General features: G+C 44.4%; 1 long non-coding RNA gene across 1 annotated transcript in view; it reads right to left on the reverse strand.

Moving 5' to 3' along the window:
- Positions 1-1,892: 1,892 nt before the first annotated feature.
- LOC146797755 (uncharacterized) overlaps positions 1,893-21,518 on the reverse strand; it is a 141,771-nt gene continuing 122,145 nt past the window's right edge. The window contains exon 3 of the long non-coding RNA XR_014968525.1: positions 1,893-2,860. This is a non-coding gene — a long non-coding RNA (uncharacterized LOC146797755). The remainder of the gene's footprint in view (positions 2,861-21,518) is intronic.

Consider the following 21,518-nt stretch of genomic DNA (forward strand, 5'->3'; position numbering starts at 1 on the left):
AGACTCAACTGATTCAACTTCTGGACATGTTCCAACCTGGCCTTATTAAACAGCTTTGCTTCATTTTCTCGCACTACTTTCGCTATATCTTAAACTTGTGGAGTTAATGGAGTTCCCATTTGTGGCGCACTTGGAGTCACCACCCCTAAATTTTCTTCATAAGGCAGAGGTCTTTTATTCATAATGACCTCTAACAATTCATCGTCATCAGAATCATTCATATCAACCCTTACACTTGGAGTCTCTATATTGTTCTTTTTCTCCTTACATTTGCCTCCAGTTTTCTCATCAACAGTTAAAACTGGGTACAACCCTTCTGTTACCACAGCTCTCCTCCATCTTTTCAGTGTTTCCTCCCTACTCTCATATGGATATCTAAACATCATACTCCTGTAACCTCTGTTACCAATTCTGTACTTTTCTCTCCCAAATGCATCAAATTCCCATTCTTCCAATGCTTCATACTGCGCCAATCTAGGATTCGGTACTAATGAATTCATTTGGTTTCTCAAATTCTGCAATATTCTTGCATTAAAAGTACCATGCTGTGGATAAGCTATAACACCATCATCTTTCGTATACTCCATCCAAATCTCTAACCACATATACGTATGATATCCTCGTTTCAACATCATATAAGAAGCAGGCGTTTTTGGAGGTGGAATTGGATTTCCCTCTCCAGTCACAATTGGTTTGTCCTTTTTAAAGAAATTCTTTATTTTCTGCATCAACTTCATTTTCTTATTCGTTCCACTAATGGGTCTTATCATAAATAAACAACAACCTTTCCGTAATTCTACTTAATCTATTGGTCAACTCTCGTCCCATACTAGCGCGACTCACACCAACCGTCCAATCACGGCTCTCTACCTGTCTGTTATCTCGACCAATACCAGCGCGACTCACACCAACCAACCAATCACGGCTCAGTACACGTCCGCTGACTGACCAATGCCAGTGCGGCCTTTTCTGACATCAGTATTACTCCTTCTAATGACCCTTCCTTCACAAAATATTACGGCAATATTTTTTTCAGTGTTTTCTTAATAAAACTTTGTTAGTAACGACACTAAATAATGCTACCTAGACTGCCCCACTAAATAAAGAGATAGTTTTTCACTTCTTCAAAGAGATTTTTCTGACATTGCAAGCAATAATAACGACCAGCGTTATCTCACTTCTCTAGCAAGCTCCAGGAGGACCTATTACTCCTCTAGGGATAAGGCCAAAATTTCACAAGAGGACTTTTTGGTGCGAAAAGAGGTCTTGTTACTCTCCTGGTGAGTTTCGGAAGTGGACTCTTCGCGATTTCAAACACTACTTACATACGAAAATTCCCTAATATAACACCTACAGCCCTCCGTAGCTTTTAGGTATTGTAACAACAGACAAAGTACTTCTGCAGTGTGATTTCTTTACCACACTCTCCTTCTGCTATCTCAGGCTAAATTCCATTCCCGGGATTCCTCAGGTATCTCCGTACCTGTACTTCTAGACAACATAAAACAGGACACCAGATTTCCATGTTAAGAACATATGATCAATAATCAATAATCATTATCAAACTAAACAATAATTAAACCGTCCTCTGCTACCAAGAAACGGATCCAGCGTGACACCAATAATTGGTCAGGGATCAATACTCAATAACAACATAATACAATGGCCCATACACATTCACCCAGAATCCCTGATGTGCTGGGGTCAATTTATATGTGCGTTCAATTTCCTTTTCTTTCATAAGTTCATATGTGACATCTTTTGACATATATCTAACTTTATATCAACTCTTCTTCCATTTGGTCGATAGACCAATTAGTTGAATAGTTGATGGTAATGATAATACTCTTTAACTAACTTCTCAGTCAGCTAAATAATCACAGACTCTCTGTAAAGTTAATAAAGTTTTATCTTAAAATTTGAAAATGCTCAATGCATACCGTCACAAAATGCAAATAATGAATCTCACAAAGGGAGAGATAAACATCAATAATTCACATTAATACAAACTCATCGTACAGTCAATGACATTATGCTTGAAGGAGTGGATAGATTAAGAGACAAAGTTTCAGCAAAATTCAAATGCAAAACATAATACACCTAACGGAGTGGATAGATGAAGAGCCAAACGTTTCATCTAAATAATATGTATCAATGTACCTATGACAGAGTGGATAGGTAAAGAGACAAAAGTTTCAGAGACAAAAATACATTTGCAAGTAATTTGCAAGAAACAACTCAGACTAATACAAACCTAACGGTCTGTAGAAAACCACCTCCTCGGCCTAGGTGATGATGGGGGTTCCCCGAAATAGAATCAGGGAACAAAGAATAAAAGGGACAGGAAAGCAGGACAGGTCAGGAACAGCTAGGCCTCTCTGCAAACTGACGGACAGCGACGCATCTCCCCATTTCTCTCCTTCCAGCCTAAACCTAAACCACACCCCTGAAGGCAATTATACCCTAAAACTAACATGTCCATCCCACATTTGTTGCAAACTTTTATGTAACTCGTAAGAGGATTGGTGAGCTTGGGAGGGGACGTTGTCACACTACTGTGACTTCACCTATGATTCAACTAATTTATTGTTCTACATTCGTTCCCAGGGTTTGGTTCTTAGCTCATTCTCACGATCACTACACATGATACAATTTTAACAGTCTTTATTCATAATTTTAACATCATCCGCAGAATGAGTCTCCAGTCCCACAACTGGGCGCATCACTTGGCCTTCAACTTGTTCATGTCATCTGTGGTGCACAGCGCGTCTGTCTTTCCTCTGACAGATAGGATTCACTCCTCCGATCATCCCCTCCCACTTTAGCCAACTTAAGAAAGATGGCGGTTTCATCCAGCTCACTATATTAAATTAAAAAAAACATTTATTAATTATATAATAATGCAATCCTCACTGTTCACCACCCACCTTTTCACTATTCCCTGTTAGCTTATTTCCTAGCATAAGTTCTGGCAAAATTGGCACTAATTATTATTTCAAAGCAGAATGCAACATGCAAATTCTGATGCACATGCAGCCTAGTCATGCAATATTTCTCGTTTCTTTCAAAACACAATGTTATTACAAGTTTTAACTCTTTCATATATTATTTTCGTGTTAATTCATGCATGCACAAAGCAATTTCCCTTGTGTTTATGTAAGGTGTACATTAGTTTCTTATTACTACTTACTGTTGGTCCGTATTATGGGGGTGTTAATTCGAGCAGGTTTCTTTTTGCGAAACCCTGCTCCATCACTCTCATGCTATATACCTTAAACATTGCTCCTCCATCCACCACGTCTCTTCCCCTCCTGCATTTTTGACTCCCTCTCACCTGAGCACTTCTTCAGTTGGTGCTCTGCTCTTTCTCTCCCCTCCTCCGTCTCTCTCTTCCATCTCGCAGCTTCCTATCCCTTACACTGACCCCTCCTTTTGCCCCTTTCCCACCACCACTCTTCTGCCACCCACTACTACCAATCACTATTGGCTTTACAAATGCTGGATGAATTTAAAATTGCACTGACTTTGGCAAAGCCAATAGCAGCGACCAGCTGTCTTGAAAGTTTTTTCTGTACTTTAAAGATGGTTGGCATGTTGTGTGAAGCAACCGTGTGTGTTGCAATGTCGCAGCCATCTGGAAAGTATCAAAAATGTTGTGTTCGATACTTCCAAGATGGCTACAATGTCGCCATCTTAAATTATTCAAGATAGCCGCCACTCTGTCATGCCACGTTACGTAATGCAACGTGGCAGCCATCTTGTGAGTATAAAAAATACATTTTCACAGTGGCTTTTTGCTGCCATTGGCTTTGGCAATTCTGAAAGCATTGGCAAAGCCAACAGCGCCTACCAGGGAGATTTGACAAAGCTAGACTGATCTGCTCTGTCAGTGCTTGTTTAGGCTGCGTCCACTCTTATGCTAGCCACAGCACATTTTATTTTTCCTGCAATTACAGGCTTTTTATTCACAGTCACGCCCGAGAATGAACTGAGGATCCAAGCACACGTTACAACAGAGGATTCCAGAAATCCATGCCTATTATCTTGGTCCTGTAACAAGGCCTACATCTCTTCTGTTTAAAGGGTTCATTAGGGGTTTATGGTATAAAGATCAAATATGCGTAAAGCCATTATAGTTCTCAGACAAAAAAAATCATTATAGCCATGTTTCCAGTCCGTAAGCCTTATTAAAGGATTTCTACAAGTGCACACGGTTTGAATAGACCTAAAGATTACTAGCTGGCCTGTCTGTGCTCCAGTATTAAAGATCAATGCTCCTACAAATTGGTTATAATTAAAATTATTTCACTATCAACCTAATGGGGGGGAAGGGAAAGGAGGAGGGAAGAGGGGATGGCGGTGCTTGTACGTCTGCATGATTTATGCGGCCGCTGCAATTTTTAACAAAATGAAAAACCGCAGCAACGTGGCAAGAACACAGCAGTATAAACGCTTCTTGCTCGTGAACTAGAGAATTTAGGTAACTTTCCAGCTGTGCCCAAAGATTGAAAAACCTCTGAGAATCTTGGATCGCATTTTTTTCAAGCTCTTAGAAACCCATGAAAATAACACAAAGCAGTGCACCATTTCTTTTTTTATTAACACTGTATTTCTTTTCTTGCCCGTCGCCACTAATGGATTGGATGAACTTTATATTTCAAGTCTGAGCTGGTTACAGAGAACCCAGTATACAATCATGTCTCTCAGTAATAACTATTGATCAATTTTGCAGCGCCTTGCATATAGTGATGTGTATTATATTCAGGGCTATTGAAATTATGTGGTAACGTACAGCCAAATAATATGGCAGAGTTGATATAATTATGTGGTAAGAAAAACAAGATTATCAGGCATGATGCCCGAAATACTTGATCAGTATTATTTTGCTATTTGGTCATTTCTACACATATTGATACTGTCTGGGCATACATTTGACCTCAATAACACTACTGATGTAATGCCTGTGGTACAGCAAAGATATTGAGTGCACCTTCCGTTTTGTGGCCTCATAGCACTTTGGGCTGATCCTTCATTGCCTTTTCACGAGGACATGAGCTTAGAAGCCTGATTAGTGTAGTCTTAGGTGTTTTGAATATCACCGGGATTCAAAAGTTAGGTTGTTTGCCCATTGATTTGAGCAGCGGCGGCCTGCTCAGGTAAACGCAGTTCGGCGGTGGGGCAGGGCGGGATGGGAGAGAAGCAGTCGACAGACGACGGAATAGGTATAATTAAATAAATAAATAATACATATCTGCCGGCTTCCCCCCCTGCCGCGTCCTGCCCCGCCCCATCAGGCTTACCTGTGCCAACCGCCCCTGGATTTGAGTTAGCAGGGGTATAGCTACCGCTGGGGCAGGTGGTGCAATGGCACTGAGGCCCATTGAACCCTGATAATTGCTGAGTTGAGTGCTTTAAATAGAAATACAAAAGTGCAGGTACTCACTCTTTAGAGTACCTCTCTGCTCCTGAAAAGTGCCGGTACTCTCCTAATAAATGTATTGCAGCAGTGCTGAGAAGTGCAGGTACTCTGCCTTTCAAATTGAAGAAGTACAGGGATTCAGTACCGGGCAGTACCTGACCATTTAAAGCACTGGCTGTGTTTATTACCACAACAGCAGTGAAAGTGGCAATTATCCTTGCTTGCACCGTGGTCCAAGGCATGCTGTGAGCAAATGCCAGATTGGTCAGAATGCACATTGATGCAAACTGAAACATTTTTCCCTCCCAGTTTTATAGTGGCTTCTCTGTCGTTTCTTCTTCTTCTGCCTTCTCTTAAATCATTCGATTTTATTGTTAGTACATATATTCGTCAGATGATCTAAAAGATACAATTCCAGTGTTATGATCAGTTTAGTTTCGGTCCTACACAATTTTATTTGGCAATATAAGCTGTGAAGTCCTCCATTTCCGATGGATGTCGTAATGTATTGGTTATGTCCATAATCCTGTCAACCAAACTCTTTTTACATGTCCACAAAACAGACAATACCATCCACTGTCCACCATCTGAGTATTAAAAGCTCTCTACCCTACTACTCTTTCCAACTGAATTCATTTCAGTCCCATTTAGATATTTTATTTAGCTGCAAAGCTTCTGTACATCCAATCCTGGTAACGTTTGCCATTAACTCCCATGTTATGTTCTTAAATTCTTTTCTGGCAGGCTTACATAGCTTAACTAAAATGGCGGCTACACTTTATCAAACTTCGCGAAGAATCGAAGTTGTGTTTGGTCTGTGTGATGTCTACAAAGGTCTCAGACTTGGGTCTTTGGGAGAATCACCGCTAATATTTATATGAGGAGGTCAGTCAACTGACCAGTGCTTATTTGTCAAATAAACTGGCCTATCCCAATAACACAAAGTGGTGCGAGGCGACAGGCATTTTTCCGCAAATTCAGCTCTGGTCTGGTGGGATTAGAATTGCAGTTCGTTTGAAGTTATCAGTGATGTCCGAGACACCAAGCTGTGTTCTGCTGCGGAAGCAGTGTTATGGGAAATAAATCATAGTTTCGGAAACACTAGCTGATTTTGTGCAGTGCCCTTACATTTTTTGGTGAATGTGGTTGCGGTGGTTGTAGCTGCGTCTGGATTTTTCTACTTCCAGAGTTCCTTGACTCTCTTGTACTTTGTGTTTAGCGCTAGGGACACCTGGCAATAACATCTAAAGCATCTGCTGGCACTACAAAACAAGCATTCGCATAGCCAATAGGTCTCGCTTTTGGGACCTTATAAGTATTTAGTTATGCAGCACAATATCCTTGGTGCAACCACATCAACTGTTGCATGGCTAAACACTTATAAGGTCCCAAAGGCGAGACCTATTGGCTATGCCAATGCTTGTTCTTTCTTATGATCGTCTATATAGGTTTCAATTTAAAACATGTCTTGCATACCTCCAATGTACATTATCTGTCCTCACTGTACCATCATCTCTGAGAAGCAAACTCCAGAGAAAGATATGAGGAAATTATTGACCAGTTTAAAGATCCAGAACGATGCGTCTGAATTACAGTGTACAATCTATCCTTGACTGCTGTATGTGGCTCCTCTTATAGTGCAACTAAAACAATGGCAAGCATGCAGTGTCTTACCCTGTAGTGTGCGTCCTGTGAAATGTCCTATTCAGAAGAGTATGACACAAGCTCTCTATCTGTTGGGCATTCAGAGTTCAAGCTCACCTACGTAGCAACCTAATTCCTGAGTTGCGACATGTTAGTATAGTGCTGCGCTTGCACATTGCACCCATCAGATACCACAAGCCTTTAGTTATCCAGGTCCCAGTCTTATGGGGTTAGTAATCGGGGAGGTAAAAGGGCTGAAAGGAATGGCTGAGGGGTTTTGGAAATAAAAAGCAATGACAGGAGGGTGAGGGGTGCGGGAACTGAAAAAAGAAAGGGAAGGATGAAAGCAGAGTAATTGAACACAGCGACGGGAGGGGGCACGATTGACAACAAAGACGTAAAGGCAGAAAGGTTAGAAAGCAGCAAAAAATAATAAATAATGGCAAAATCAGCAAGATTGAAAACTCACCAAGAGCACTCTGTAATATCACATGGTGACGCAGGAAAGCGAAAGTGTTCTGCTTCTGCTTAATGAGGAAGGGGGGGGGGGGGCGGGTTGGCGCGGCCCTGAAAGTGACGCGAGAAAGCAAAAGTGTTCTTAGTAATCCAGGAGGTAAAAGTGCTGAAAGCAATGGCTGAGGGTTTTTGGAAATAAAAAGCAATGACGGGAGGGTGAGGGGTGCGGGAACTGAAAAAAGTAAGGGAAGGATGAAAGCAGAGTAATTGAACACAGAGACGGGAGGGGGCACGATTGAAAACAAAGACGTAAAGGCGGCAAGGTTAGAAAGCAGCAAAAAATAATAAATAATGGCAAAATCAGCAAGATTGAAAACTCACCAAGAGCACTCTGTAATATCACATGGTGACGTGGGAAAGCAAACGTGTTCTGCTTCTGCTTAATGAGGAAGGGGGGGGGGCGGGTTGGCGCGGCCCTGAAAGTGACGCGGGAAAGCGAAAGTGTTCTGCTTCTGCTTAATGAGGAAGGGGGGGGGCGGGTTGGTGCGGCCCTGAAAGTGACGGCGCACGCGCACACCACAGCAAAATTGAAAGTAGGCTGGCGAGTGGCAAATGGCAGCTGTGCATGTCGCACGTGCTTGTGCACGTAACAGCAAGCTGGTGGCCGGGAAAAGCCTGTGGGTAGCACTTTGAAAACCCGCTTACTAAATGTCTCGCCAGAGAAGCGCATGCGCTAGCTCAGGGGAGACCTAAAAACGCCATGGGAAACGAAAAGCCGTGTGCACCTGTGTTTTGCTTATCTTAATGTTGTGCTAGCATATTATATTTTCCATTCCAAAAGTTCTCTTCTCTGAGATATCACAACGGGATTTAAGTGGCTCATGCCATGTCATCAGGTACCACAACTAAGTTTGCTCACCTGAGGTCTTTAGTTAGACAAATTCTTTAGCCTACCTTATCTTTGGCTGCTTTAAGGTAAGACTTGTAATTTATACCCTAGGCCAATGACAACAGGTGAGTTTTGAACACGTACACCAGGAATCATTCCCAACAAGATTGTGGTTCACCATGTACTTGTCAGTCAAGAAGGTTCTGTTTGACTGGCACTTAATGTATTGATAAATTGCATAGCCCCTTTCTTCTGCACAATTATGCAAAGCTCAGCAATCCATGTAAGCTAAGGGAACCACAAACCTAAGTTATTTTTTTCCGTCCGAATGTCCAATTTTTAGGTCTGACATTAGCCAAGACTTTGTGATTTTACTGAAATAATATGTATGGTATGATTACCTAAAGGGACTTTCAGTCAGTTCTCTTCACCCATTGGTGAATTATTGTGTCACTCACCTTTTTCTTCCACCCACTACGTCATACAGCATGGGGCAATGGGTCAGCCCACTTCAGGCATTTGCTAACTTCACTGTGAGTGGTGGCATTCTGCCCTTACACAAGGGGCATCTCCACACACAGTGACAGGGATTACTATGACAATGTGTGCTATCTGAGACCAAAAAGTTTTTTTTTTTTTTTGGGATATTTTTTTTTTTTGGTATGATGAAGGCTCAGCAGCTACCCCAACAGTGAAGCTTTGCAAAAATCATGAAAAAACAAAACTAGTATTGACAAAGCCAAAACGCTGAGAGTCAGCACCAGAATTATAGACTTAGCCAATGCTTGTTTTAAAATGCTATTGTACCTGAAAACCCTTGCATAATCTTTTATTGGGTGTTTTACGTAAAGGCTCAGATGAGAGAATATTTTAGATTATTTGTCCTAGCCCATGGCCCCAACCTCAGCGGAGTGGCAATGTAAGGCTGGGTTGCATGTGGTTTCATAGATAAACGATTTCATGGAATATGATTACTAAGAAACCATTTCACCTGAATTGTTTAATGGAAATTTGCAGGATGTATGGCATTTACCATTTCATTGAACCAATTCATGGACTGTCTGATTTTCAAAATTGCATTTTCCATGCTTAGATTTTAAAGTGTAAATGCAATTGTTGGGGGTCTTACTTTCCTATACATTTTTGTTGGTGGTATTTATTTCAGTGTTTTACTTCAGGGAACATTATTTGGGATTTATATTTGTACACTGTGTTGCAATGTGAAAGTATTATGTGGTATGGCACGGGGTGCCTACCATGCAATACTAGCTATATACACAAAGATGGACCCGGATGCTCTCTCGTACACTTCCTCTTAGTCCTGGTAGAGTGGCAAACAGCCGACAGGCAACTCAGAGGATCATGTGTTAAGCATTTCACATCACCAACATGGACGATAAGTAATTGACACGACTCAAGAGGAATCCAACACCAATTTATACACATAGCTCTGATTTTTATATATTTCAGACACCAAAATGAAATTAATACATACAGGATAACCAGAGTTATCAATTTTGCAGCCTTAAATAAATCAGTGCTTTGCAGTGTAGCAAAACGTTAACGCTGCGATCAATGGGAAAAATACATAGATGCAATCGGTTACTTAAAGAGTGCGTTCAGTTGAACCCACTCAGGGTTAAGAGCTCATGAGTCCCTTGACCAGTTCACAATAGCTAGCACAATTTTACCTGGCTCTGGGGAGCGGGGTTCAGAGGAGCACTTTAGCTGTCAAACAGAACTGTCAATCAGGCTTGCGGCCTTTAAATGAATACCTTAGCAAAAAGGCACTTGTGGGCCGTGTTGGGCAAAAATCGATGGAACTCAAGCGAGGAGCTGGGCCCGGACCAGGAGTCTCCAGGCAGATCAACTCTACCTGGGTCGGCAGACTCGGGTGCAGAGGTGCTCTTGGCTTTCCGTGATGCTGAACGGATCTGTGGCCAGCGGTGCTGACAGGCATGCCGAGAGTAGGTGCCAAGGGGGATGACCATCCAAAAAGGGCACTTTACAAAACACTATAAACAATTATTTCAGATGTTTTCAATTTGCTGGACCCTCACCACCCCAAATCATCTATTGCTGAACCCCTCACAACCCCTAAACACCATCCACCCATGCCCACTAAAAACTCTCAGCATGCCTAAACTATACCCATCCCCAAACACTAAACTCCACCCATCATTGACCCTAAAAGTACTTTCTATCCCTAAACTCCACACATCCCTAAACCCGGAAATCACCTCTCTACACCTAAACCACACCTATCCCAAACCTTAAAAGCCCTTTCTACATCTAAACTCCACCCATCTCTGAAGACTAGAACCCCTCACTAACCATAAACTCCACCCAGTCCTGAACCCTAAAACTCTTTCTACCCAGTATCTCCACCTCTCCCTGACCCACAAATCCTGTCACTATCACTAAACTCCATCCATTCCTAACCCCTAAACTCTACCCGTCACTGAACTCTAACAAAACCCCACACCAATCCTAAACTCCTGCTTTTTTGTGAGCCCATAAAAACCCTTCAACACCCCTATACTCCATCCATCCCTGGACCCTAACAACCCCACACAACCACTAAACTTAATTTATCCATGAACCCTAAAACCCTTCAACACCCCTATACTCCGTCCATCTCTGAACTCTAAAAACCTCACACCACCCCAACATACATCCATCCCTGAACCCTCAATCTCTTTTTTACGTCCTTAGCGCCACCCATCTCTGACCATTAAAAACCTTTGATCATCCATAGACATCACTCATGCACAAATGCAAAAACCACTCACTACCTATGAACCCCACCCAAATTAAATGAAATATTAGATTTTACCCCAAAAATGATCTTTCCTTTAAGACAATTTGTTCTCTGTTTGTATTTCTTTATCATTGTATTTTTTCTAAATTTGTTTTCTATGATTTGGTTTCTTCCAATGTGGTTCCTCAGTTTTCATTTTTCCATTAATTCACATGCACCAGTTAAGCTGAGCGATTTGGATCCTGGTTGCCCACAGACATGAAGGTGAGCTAGGTACTTCTGGTGAAATACAAGGAGTGTTTTTTGGCAACCTGGGGCCATATTACAAGGAGTGGTCCAAGGGCACCAAACGCGTATGCGCTTGCATTGCACATCCCCAGGGCACTTTGGTATTACAGAAGGGGCCACAGATGCTTGTGCGTCCTATTCTGTAATACCAATAGCGCTGGCGTCCATAAAGCACCAGCACTATCATCAGAGGACATTCCCTTTTTTGCATTGGGGTGTGGCTCCATGCAAATGAGGGAATCCTTTTGTGTCTGAGCCCGCACTGTATTACAGATGCAAGTGCAGAGGCAAAGAACCTTTCAGGAGGCGTACTGACAGTGCGCCGTCTAAAAGGCGACACACTGTCAGGGTGACCCCTTATGGCAGCCCTCTATAGGGAGGAAAGGGGGTCCCATGGACACCCAGACTTCCACTTGCAGACGCCTACAGTCATTCACTGTACCCACCTGCAAGGGGATGTCTAAAAAGTGCAGTCTGGTTGCCGTCTGCATAGTGAAACACGGAGCAACTTCAAAGCAGCTGCTCCGTTTTTCACCTGAATGCACTACCCAAGGGCAGCACGAGTTTATAACTGCCCTGGGGGCAGCTAATTCATTATAATGTAACACATTTTTCTGGTTAGCACTAGGCGCACCTTTTGAAAGGTGCACCCAGTGCTAACCAGGAAAGTGCGCTGCATCTGTAATATGGCCCCTGGAGTCAAGCTTCCACTTTGATTGCTTCTCATTATATGTTTGGGGGACCACAAACTGATTTAACACGACTATAGTGATTATATTGCATTAGAAATATTTGTTGCTCAACCTCAATGGTTGGTGGAGGTTTAGTCATAAATGGTGAGCTAGCTAACCCTAACAAAACCCTGTTTGCGCAGGGGTCACAACTACGATTTGGGTGGTATTTACTGCATCCGGTAATTACCAGGTTTCTTACATATATCATTCTTATTCAATTTCAGAAGGTCAAACCTGCCGAAATATAACATGGGAAAAGTGTACAGTATTTACCATACCATGTGGATTTAGGTACGATAAGCATGTTATTCCATAGAAAATCATAATAGGTACTATTTATCGCACTTGATAAATAAAGTACCAAAGAGTACTATGATTGTGATAAAAGACATCTGGATTCCCACATCAGAATTAAGGCCAGTGAGGTATATTATTGGGATCACTGGGGCTAGTGCATCAGATGAATGCCATATTAACCCATCTCATAAATGATGCACATCCCTTCAGCACATCACTGTCAAGGCAGTGTCATAAAAACAGCTCATGGCTCCGCCACATAGGTGTTGTTGTGAGTTTAAAGTCAAGAACGCATTTGTTAACACCCAATAAATTATTGTCTAGATTTGCTTTTAGTTAAAAGGTATAGTCCTATAGAGGACACAAAGCTAAACACTATGATTAAATCACAAAAATGCACACATACTTTTGGTAGAATAGTGTACCAGAAGCAACCACAATGACAGCTTGAACAGGTTTGCAAATCCCTCCTAAAGAGGATCTTTCGATTAAAGACTGTACCCCTACAATTGATGTTGGTGGATGCACTAGCAACAGCATAATGCCTTCAGTTATATCTATGCCATGGCACACCATCAACTTAACCACAACAATATTCGACTCCAATCATAATGACATGGGGTCTAATGTACAAGCCTTTTGCGCCGCTGGTGCATCACATCTTTTGACACACCAGCGGCGCAGTGGGCTTGCCAATATTTATACAAGGCCACGTAAAGTCACCCTGCGTGACTTTTCATGACCTTGTAAATATGGGCCCCTTTCACGCATTACTCTGCATGAAAGGCGCGTTCCATGGGTGTTGTTGTGGATGTTCCCATGCAACGTCCATGGAACTTGGCGCATTCCCAGATTTACAACATTTTGTAAAACCGGGAATGCGTCAAATTCCCACGCGTCCCCAAAGGAGGCGTAAGTATGGTGCAACAAGGAGAAATACTTTTATTTCCCCTAATTTTTTCCCTCTTTCCATGCGTGCTGCATTCTGCAGCATGCATAGAAAGAGGAAAATGCTATTAATTATTGTATTTGTGCAGGAAGGTGTCCCTTCCTGCACAAAAACAAACACCCAGCAGCACAGGCACTCTTGCAAAATAACATAAGGGTGCCTGTTCTGGCACATGGCAGCCCATTGGGTGCCAGCGCAGGGGAAAGCACAGGGATGTGTTGTATTGTTGTTAATACAACACATCCCTGTGCTTTGAAAAGGACGCAGCACGGCGCAACTAAATGGCTTGCGGTGCCTCGCTGCGTAATTTTCTTGTAGATGAGGCCCTTGAAGTATTGAGCATTTCACTACCAGTGAATATTTCAATATAGGAAAGCAATCAATCATACAGTGGGGTAGGAATACGATCAAAAAATGGTTCAGGCGTTTATGGTCAATTTGGCCTTATTTCTAAACAATATAGGGCACTTAAAGGGCAGCACTTTAACAGAGGCAATAGTTTATCACAATTGCTTGCTTCCACATCACTAGCTAATCTACGTTTGTACCAATTTCAAGGCACATAGGGACAGAGGCATAAGCACGTGTTTAACACATATTTTTGCTATATTTCTTACACATTAGCAGCCTTATGTCAGGCACTTCACCTCTGTGCTATATCTTGACTGAGCTGCTAAGAAGAAACAAAAAAAGACAAGAAGGCGATCTGTGCTGCAATCATGGGCAGATGATTATCCTGACACGTAACATTTTATTGCAAGCTAGCTTGCTTGTTGGAATTCCTTGGTAGCAGAGGTTTTGGCTTTCTTAGAGGCAATCTAGAAAATGCATACATTAAAGGATATTTGGTGGGCAAAGCGATGCCTTTCTCCAACACTGGGATCAAGAATTCTCCATTGGCTAAGATATGATTTTCTCTTGGGCGGCTGCCATTTAGTATTCCTAGGTGAGGAGTAATGAGGGGCATCCAATGGTCTTGTACTGAAAATCAACAAAGAAATACCTCTGGAAGGGGAAACAGCCTTTACAACGAGGTTTGAACCATGTTTTGACTTTTCCACGCATGTTTTTGCAACGTGTATGTTTATACAACGGATGCCTTTACCACGCATTTAAGTTAAGTTGTGGGGTCTCCCCACAGCAAATATTTTTGTTTTATTGTTTTCAAATTAATAAACAATGTGTGGTATTGGCATCTGTGGTAAAAACATACAGGTTGTAAAAAAAAGCATGGTAAAAAATGCGTGGTTAAGGCTTGCGGCCTCTTTTCCTGTGTTGTTCCATCGTATAACCCTAAGCTGAAGCCCTGGGTGAACGATACACACCTATGTATTCCCAGGGATGCTTGCAAGCCTGGCTTGTGATTGGTCCTCCTTGAGGTGGGGGCTATATTCCTCTGGACTATGGTCTTCAGTTGGGAGTAAACCCTTGGAAGCTGTGGAAGTACTTCATCAGTTGCTATGTAGCCCTGATGCTTGATCCTTAATCAGACCTGCAGCCATCTTAAGTTCTTTGGTCATTATCTGCTTTTAGATCACCAGTATGCTTAATTTGAGCCAATGGTTGCAGGTGGATCCCACCTACATTAATTTGGTGTCAACACTTATTTTTCCTCATCAGGCTTTGACCCAGAGCACAAACGTGGGAAAGAAGGAGGGAGAGAAAGGCAGATAACTAGTCACAAATAAAGCAGGGGTGACACATAACCTGCAAGATTGAGCTAAAGGGACAGGCAGTGTCTGGTGGTGCGACAAAAGGCATGAAGTGGAATCAAGACAACATATCCTTGGTAGTTGGCAACCCTGACATTCAATAGTGCCATCCGCAGAATTCTGAGCAAAACTCTGGGCATCCGCATTTAATCTTTTACACATTTTACTCACTGCCAGTTACCCCATTACCATGTTTAAAAAAAAGAAACATAGATGTCTTCAACAAAATTGGGTCCTGCCTCTTACATTATTTGATCTTCATTTGGTATTGCTAATGTTTTATGTCCTTTTTTATGAGTTTGAGTAGCGTGTTTGACTATAGGCCATCAGCACTATGTTGTGTATTCTCTGGTGATCACACAGCCTATTACATATGCAAATACGGTCCACCCCTTCACAATCCCACAACTAGTGAGGTGAAAGAGTTAGCTATTTGTCCTGCTTCCGGGGCGTCACTTCAATTTCTTTTTTTCAATATTTATTTTATTGAACAAATGCATAAGTAATAAAAAGCTAGCAAAATTATATATCACAAAAAGCATTTTCCCTATATTTGGTTTTCAAATAGATATTCATGAATGTTGTCATATTTGTGTTAGCAGTTTGAAAACAAATCTTCAATTATATATGATTGAGCGTGACATCTATACTATCCATTTTTTATGATCTAGAAAGCTTTTGATTGACATGGTTTTGTGATGCACAGGAACTGTAAAAAGTGTGATATGGTTAAGAATTGATAGCAGGGGAGATCCAGTGCTAATTCTGCAAAAGAATGAGTACTGGTACCCAAAGCTGAGCCCAGATGCCCACAGCTGGCGTTATTAAATGTCAGCGCTCCGAATACCAAAATTGCATATGCTTTAACCCAGCTCAAGATTCTTTAATCCACTAACAAGCACCCCCTTTCCTTTTATCTCACTCTTACATGTTCCCCCTTTAGCCCTTTATGATGATTTTTCAGCTTTCTCTTCCTTCCCCCTTTGCCTGTTTCCCCCATCTCTTGCTCTCAGAAAATGTCTGATCAGGAATTACAAGTACCGGTCCCCAAAAATGAGTGTCAGTGGCCACCACCAGCTCAAATTAAACACTGGAGAGGTCTACCTACATTGATTCCTACCAAATCTATCTAAGATCCCTACACAAAACCTAGTCATTCTCTCCTAGCCCCATAACCTATGTCTTAATCAATCAATCAATCAAAGACATTTATAGAGCGCGCTACCTACCCGTAGGGTCTCGAGGCGCTATGGGGGGGGGGGTGCCGCTACTGCTCGAACAGCCAGGTCTTGAGCTTCTTCCTGAAGGAGAGGTGGTCTTGGGTCAGGCGCAGGTCTGCCGGGAGGGAGTTCCAGGTCTTGGCGGCCAGGTAGGAGAAGGACCTTCCTCCTGTGGTGGCTCTGCGGATGCGTGGGACGGCGGCGAGGGCGTGGCTGGCGGATCGGAGGTGGCGTTTGGGAGCGTAGAAGTTGATTCGGTTGTTGAGGTAGCTCGGGCCTTGGTCGTGGAGAGCTCTGTGTGCGTGGGTAAGGAGGCGGAAGGTGATTCTCTTGTTGACCGGTAGCCAGTGCAGGTCTCTTAGGTGTCCGGAGATGTGGCTGTGTCGTGGGATGTCGAGGATGAGTCTGGCTGAGGCGTTCTGGATGCGCTGGAGCCTCTTCTGGATCTTGGCGGTGGTTCCGGCATAGAGTGCGTTGCCGTAGTCCAGTCGGCTGGTGACAAGGGCCTGGGTGACGGTCTTCCTGGTCTCTGTGGGGATCCACCAGAAGATCTTCCGCAGCATGCGCAGGATGTTGAAGCATGACGAGGAGACGGCGTTGACTTGCTTGGTCATGGAGAGGGAGGAGTCCAAGATGAAACCCAGGTTGCGTGCGTGGTCCGTCGGTTTGGGTGCGGTGCCCAGGGTGGGGGGCCACCAGGAGTCGTCCCAGGCGGAGGACGAGGAGCCCAGGATGAGGACCTCCGTCTTATCTGAGTTCAGTTTCAGGCGGCTCGTCGTCATCCACTCGGCTACCTCTCTCATCCTTTCGTGCAGGTTGGCTCTGGCGGTGGCGGGGTCGTTGGTCAGGGAGAGGATCAGCTGGGTGTCGTCGGCGTAGGAGATTATGTTGAGGTTGTGTTGGCGTGCGATGGCCGCGAGGGGGCTCATGTAGACGTTGAAGAGAGTCGGGCTCAGTGAGGATCCTTGTGGGACGCCGCAGATGACTTTGGTGGCCTCTGACTTGTACGGTGGTAGGCGGACTCTTTGTGTTCTTCCGTCGAGAAAGGAGACGATCCATTCCAGCGCCTTCTCCTGGATTCCGACGTTGCTGAGGCGCTGCACTAGGGTGCGGTGGCAGACCGTGTCGAAAGCCGCGGAGAGGTCTAGGAGGATGAGGGCCGCTGTTTCCCCGTTGTCCATCAGGGCTCGGATGTCGTCGGTGGCGGCGATGAGGGCGGTCTCGGTGCTGTGGTTGGCACGGAAACCGGACTGTGATGGGTCGAGGGATCCATTCGTCTCGAGGAAGGCGGCCAGCTGTTTGTTGACGGTCTTCTCGATGACTTTGGCTGGAAACGGGAGGAGCGAGATGGGGCGGTAATTCTTGAGTTCGGTGGGATCTGCTGTAGGTTTCTTCAGTAGAGCGCTGAGTTCGGCGTGCTTCCAGCTCTCGGGGAAGGTGGCGGTGTCGAATGAGGTGTTGATGATGTCCCGCAGGTGGGGTGCGATGACAACGTCGGCTTTGTTGAAGACGTGGTGAGGGCAGGGGTCGGTAGGAGATCCGGAGTGGACGGAGTTCATCGTGTGGACGGTGTCTTCGGTGTTGACCGGGGTCCAGGCGCGGAGGGTGGTGGTGGGTGGAGGTCCTGCGGTCGTGGCGTGCGTCGGTTGAGTGCTGAAGCTGTCGTGTATGTCCGTGATCTTGTTGTGGAAGTAGGAAGCGAGGGAGTTGCAGAGGTCTTGCGAAGGGGTGATGTCGTTGTTTCCGGCGTTGGGGTTGGAGAGCTCTTTCACGATGTTGAAGAGTTCCTTGCAGTTGTGTGCGTTGTTGTCTAGTCGGTTTTTGAAAGCTGTTTTCTTGGCGATGCGGATCAGTTGGTGGTGTTTCCGGGTGGCGAGCTTGAGGGTGGTCCTGTTGTCCGGCGTGGGTTCCCTTCTCCAGGCTTCTCGAGGGCCCGGCAGTCCTTCTTGGAGCTCTTGAGTTCGTCGGTGAACCATGGAGCTCTCTTACTGCCGGGTCTGCTGGGCGGGGTCCTCAGTGGGGCGAGTTCGTCTGCGCAGTTGCTGATCCACTTCGTGAGGTTGTCGGCGGCCTGGCTGGGGTTCGCTGAGCTGGCCGGAGGGTGCTGGCTCAGGGAGGCGGCGAGCTGGTCGGCTGTGATCTTGTTCCAGCTTCTTCGGGCAACCTGTTGCTGTTGGTGGTGGGTCGTCGTTCTTCTGAAGGTGAAGTGGATGCATCTGTGGTCTGTCCAGTGGAGTTCTGTGGCGTGGCTGAAGGTGATGTCTCTGCTGGATGAGAAGATGGCGTCGAGTGTGTGTCCGGCGAGGTGGGTGGGGGTGGACACCAGCTGCTTGAGTCCAAGGTTGGCGAGGTTGTCGAGCAGGGTGCTGGTGTTGCAGTCGTTGTTGTTCTCCAGGTGGAAATTGAAGTCCCCCAGGAGGATGTAGTCAGCGGAGGGGAGGGCGTGCGGGCTGACGAAGTCGGCGATGTCCTCGCTGAATTGTGTGCGTGGTCCCGGAAGTCGGTAGATCAGGGTGCCTCTGAGGGTGGTCTTCGGGTCGGTGTGGATCTGGAAGTGCAGGTGTTCGGCGGAGGGTGGGGTGTTGTCGGTGCTGGTCGTGATGCGGATGGTGTTCTTGTGGATGATGGCGATCTTAATGTTGCTTCAGCCCTATTGCCCATTTTACTCAAGTCAGATCCACACAGTGCCAAAGACGCCAAGCGACAGGAGCACATTAGAGCCTGAATAGAATGTATTATGTTATTTATCTGTTTCTAGCTGCTTCAGTTTGAAACACATTCTATTTTGACTGCACTAATGCTAACCGGTTGTCTCTTAGGTGGGTACCTTTTAGAAAATCTGTGTATAGACACATATTCCCATAGGCTGCTAAAATTGCACTGTTATTAACTACTTCTCTCGCAGAGAGGTTCCTTTTAGCTAGTATGTATACAGGCAGTCAGACCAAAAGTCTGCATAGTGACACTGTTGTTAGCATGGTGTCTCTTGAGTGGCTCCATAGAGTCACTCCACATACAAACAGCTAGCCCTATAACCTTTTATGGTTGAACTATTGGTACAGGTTGTCTCTTGGCTGTGTTGATTTGTGTGACTCCGCTTACAGGCAGCTAGCCCTATAGCGTGCTAAGGTTCTGCCATTGCTAACCGGCCGTCTGCTAGCTGTGTTCCTTTGAGTCACCCTGCTTACAGACAGCTAGGCTAATAGCCTGCTAAAGTGTGCTATTGCTAAGCAGTTCATCATAGCAGGTTTAATTTTAGCTAATCTCTATACAGGCAGTTTACCATAAAGTCTGCTAAAGATACACTATTGCTAACAGTTCATCATTTAGATGGCTTCCTTTGAGTTGCTCTGTGTACAGCTAGCAGGCACATTAGTAGTTAAAAAAAAATTTTGTCAAGTGTTTGTGAGCTTGCAGGGTTCATTTTAGCGACCCCAAATACAGTCATCTAGCCTTCTCATTGGCTAAGATAGTGTTATTTCTAACATATTGTCTACTAGTTGACTTCCTTTGAAGCACGGTTGTCTGGCAGAATATCCAGGACACAAATATTGTGTGGCCGGAATATTGTGGCAAAAATATCACTGAAAAAAAAAACAAGAAGGTAAGTGCATATAGGGAAGTATAGATTTACTGTTCTTAACTCCACATCTATGCACCTTGCAGATATATGTATTGTCAAGGCACATCTGCGTAGTTAAGCATAGTACAACTTTTCTTACCCCTAGAAACTTACCTTCACAATATCCATGCCCTCGATTTTCTTACTATGATATTTTGAGCACACAATATTTTAGCTTCTATAGTTGGTCAGTCCCTTTGAGCCACCTTGCTACTAGCCAGGTAGCCATATTGTCTGCTCAGGTTGCGCTATTGCTGACAAGTCTTCTCTTAGCTGTGTTTCTTTTAACAACCCTCCATACAGATGGCTATCCCTGTAGTCTTCTACGGGTTGCGCTATTGCTAACCATTCTTTTCTTAGCTAAGTTTTTTTGAGCCACCCTGTATGCAGATGGTTAGTCCTATTGTCTGCTAAGGTTGTGCTATTGTTAGCCAGTCCTTTCTGAGCTGAGTATCTTTTAGGCACCCTCAATACAGATGGCTAGCCCTACTATGGTTGCCCTATCGGTAACCGGTCGTCTCTTAGCTGAGTTTCTTTGAGCTACCTTTAATACAGACGGCTATCCCTACAGTCTGCTATGGTTGCGCTATCGGCAGCTAATCGTCTCTTAGCTGAGTTTCTTTGAGCTACCTTCAATACAGATGGCTACCCCTGCAGTCTGCTGTAGTTGCACTATTGGAAACTGATCATCTCTTAGCAGAGTTTCTTTGACCTACCTTCAATACAGATGGCTAGCCCTACAGTGTGCTAGGGTTGCGCTATTACTAACAGGTCTTCTCTTGGATGAGGCTCTTTGAGCCACCCTGTATATCAATGGCTAGCCCTATAGCCTGCTAGGGTTACGGTTTTCCGAACTGGTCTTGTCTTAGGTGGGACCCTTTCCCTTACCGTTTATACAGATTGCTAGCCTTACAGTCTGCTAAGGTTGCACAATTGCTATTATTATTATTATTATTATTATTATTATTACTAGCACAACAAACAACTAAGCTTGTGCTATTGGTAACCAGTTGTCTCTTAGGGGCTCATTTACAAGCCCTGCGTGCAACCGGAACATCACATTTAATGACGCTCCAGCAGCGAGGCCACATAAAGCCACCCTGCATGGCTTTTCATGGCCTCGTAGATATGGTGCGAGGCAACGCAGCGCAAGGTAGATATGGTGTGAAGCAACGCAGCTCAAGTCGCAGCCTTTCCTTAATGTGAGTCAAAGAGGCGTTCCATGGGCATTACGGTGGGTGTACCCACGGATCACCCATGGCATTTGACACATTCCCAGATTGACAACATGCTGTAAACCTGGGAATGCGGCAAAAGCCTACACCTCCCCAGGGGTGGAGTAACAGTTGTTTTGTGAAAGAAGGTGTCCCTTCCTGCTCAAAACAACCTGATTTCAATGCCGACACCCTTGCAGCATGGTGAAACGGCGCCTGTCTTGGTGCTAGGTAGCCATTTGTGTCCTGGCACAGGCTGAAAGGACAGGACTGTGCCGTATCTCATAGATACGGCGCATTCCTGTCCTTTTGA

This window comes from Triturus cristatus, chromosome 9 (genome assembly GCF_964204655.1).
Source record: "Triturus cristatus chromosome 9, aTriCri1.1, whole genome shotgun sequence".
Classification (NCBI taxonomy): Eukaryota; Metazoa; Chordata; class Amphibia; order Caudata; family Salamandridae; genus Triturus; species Triturus cristatus.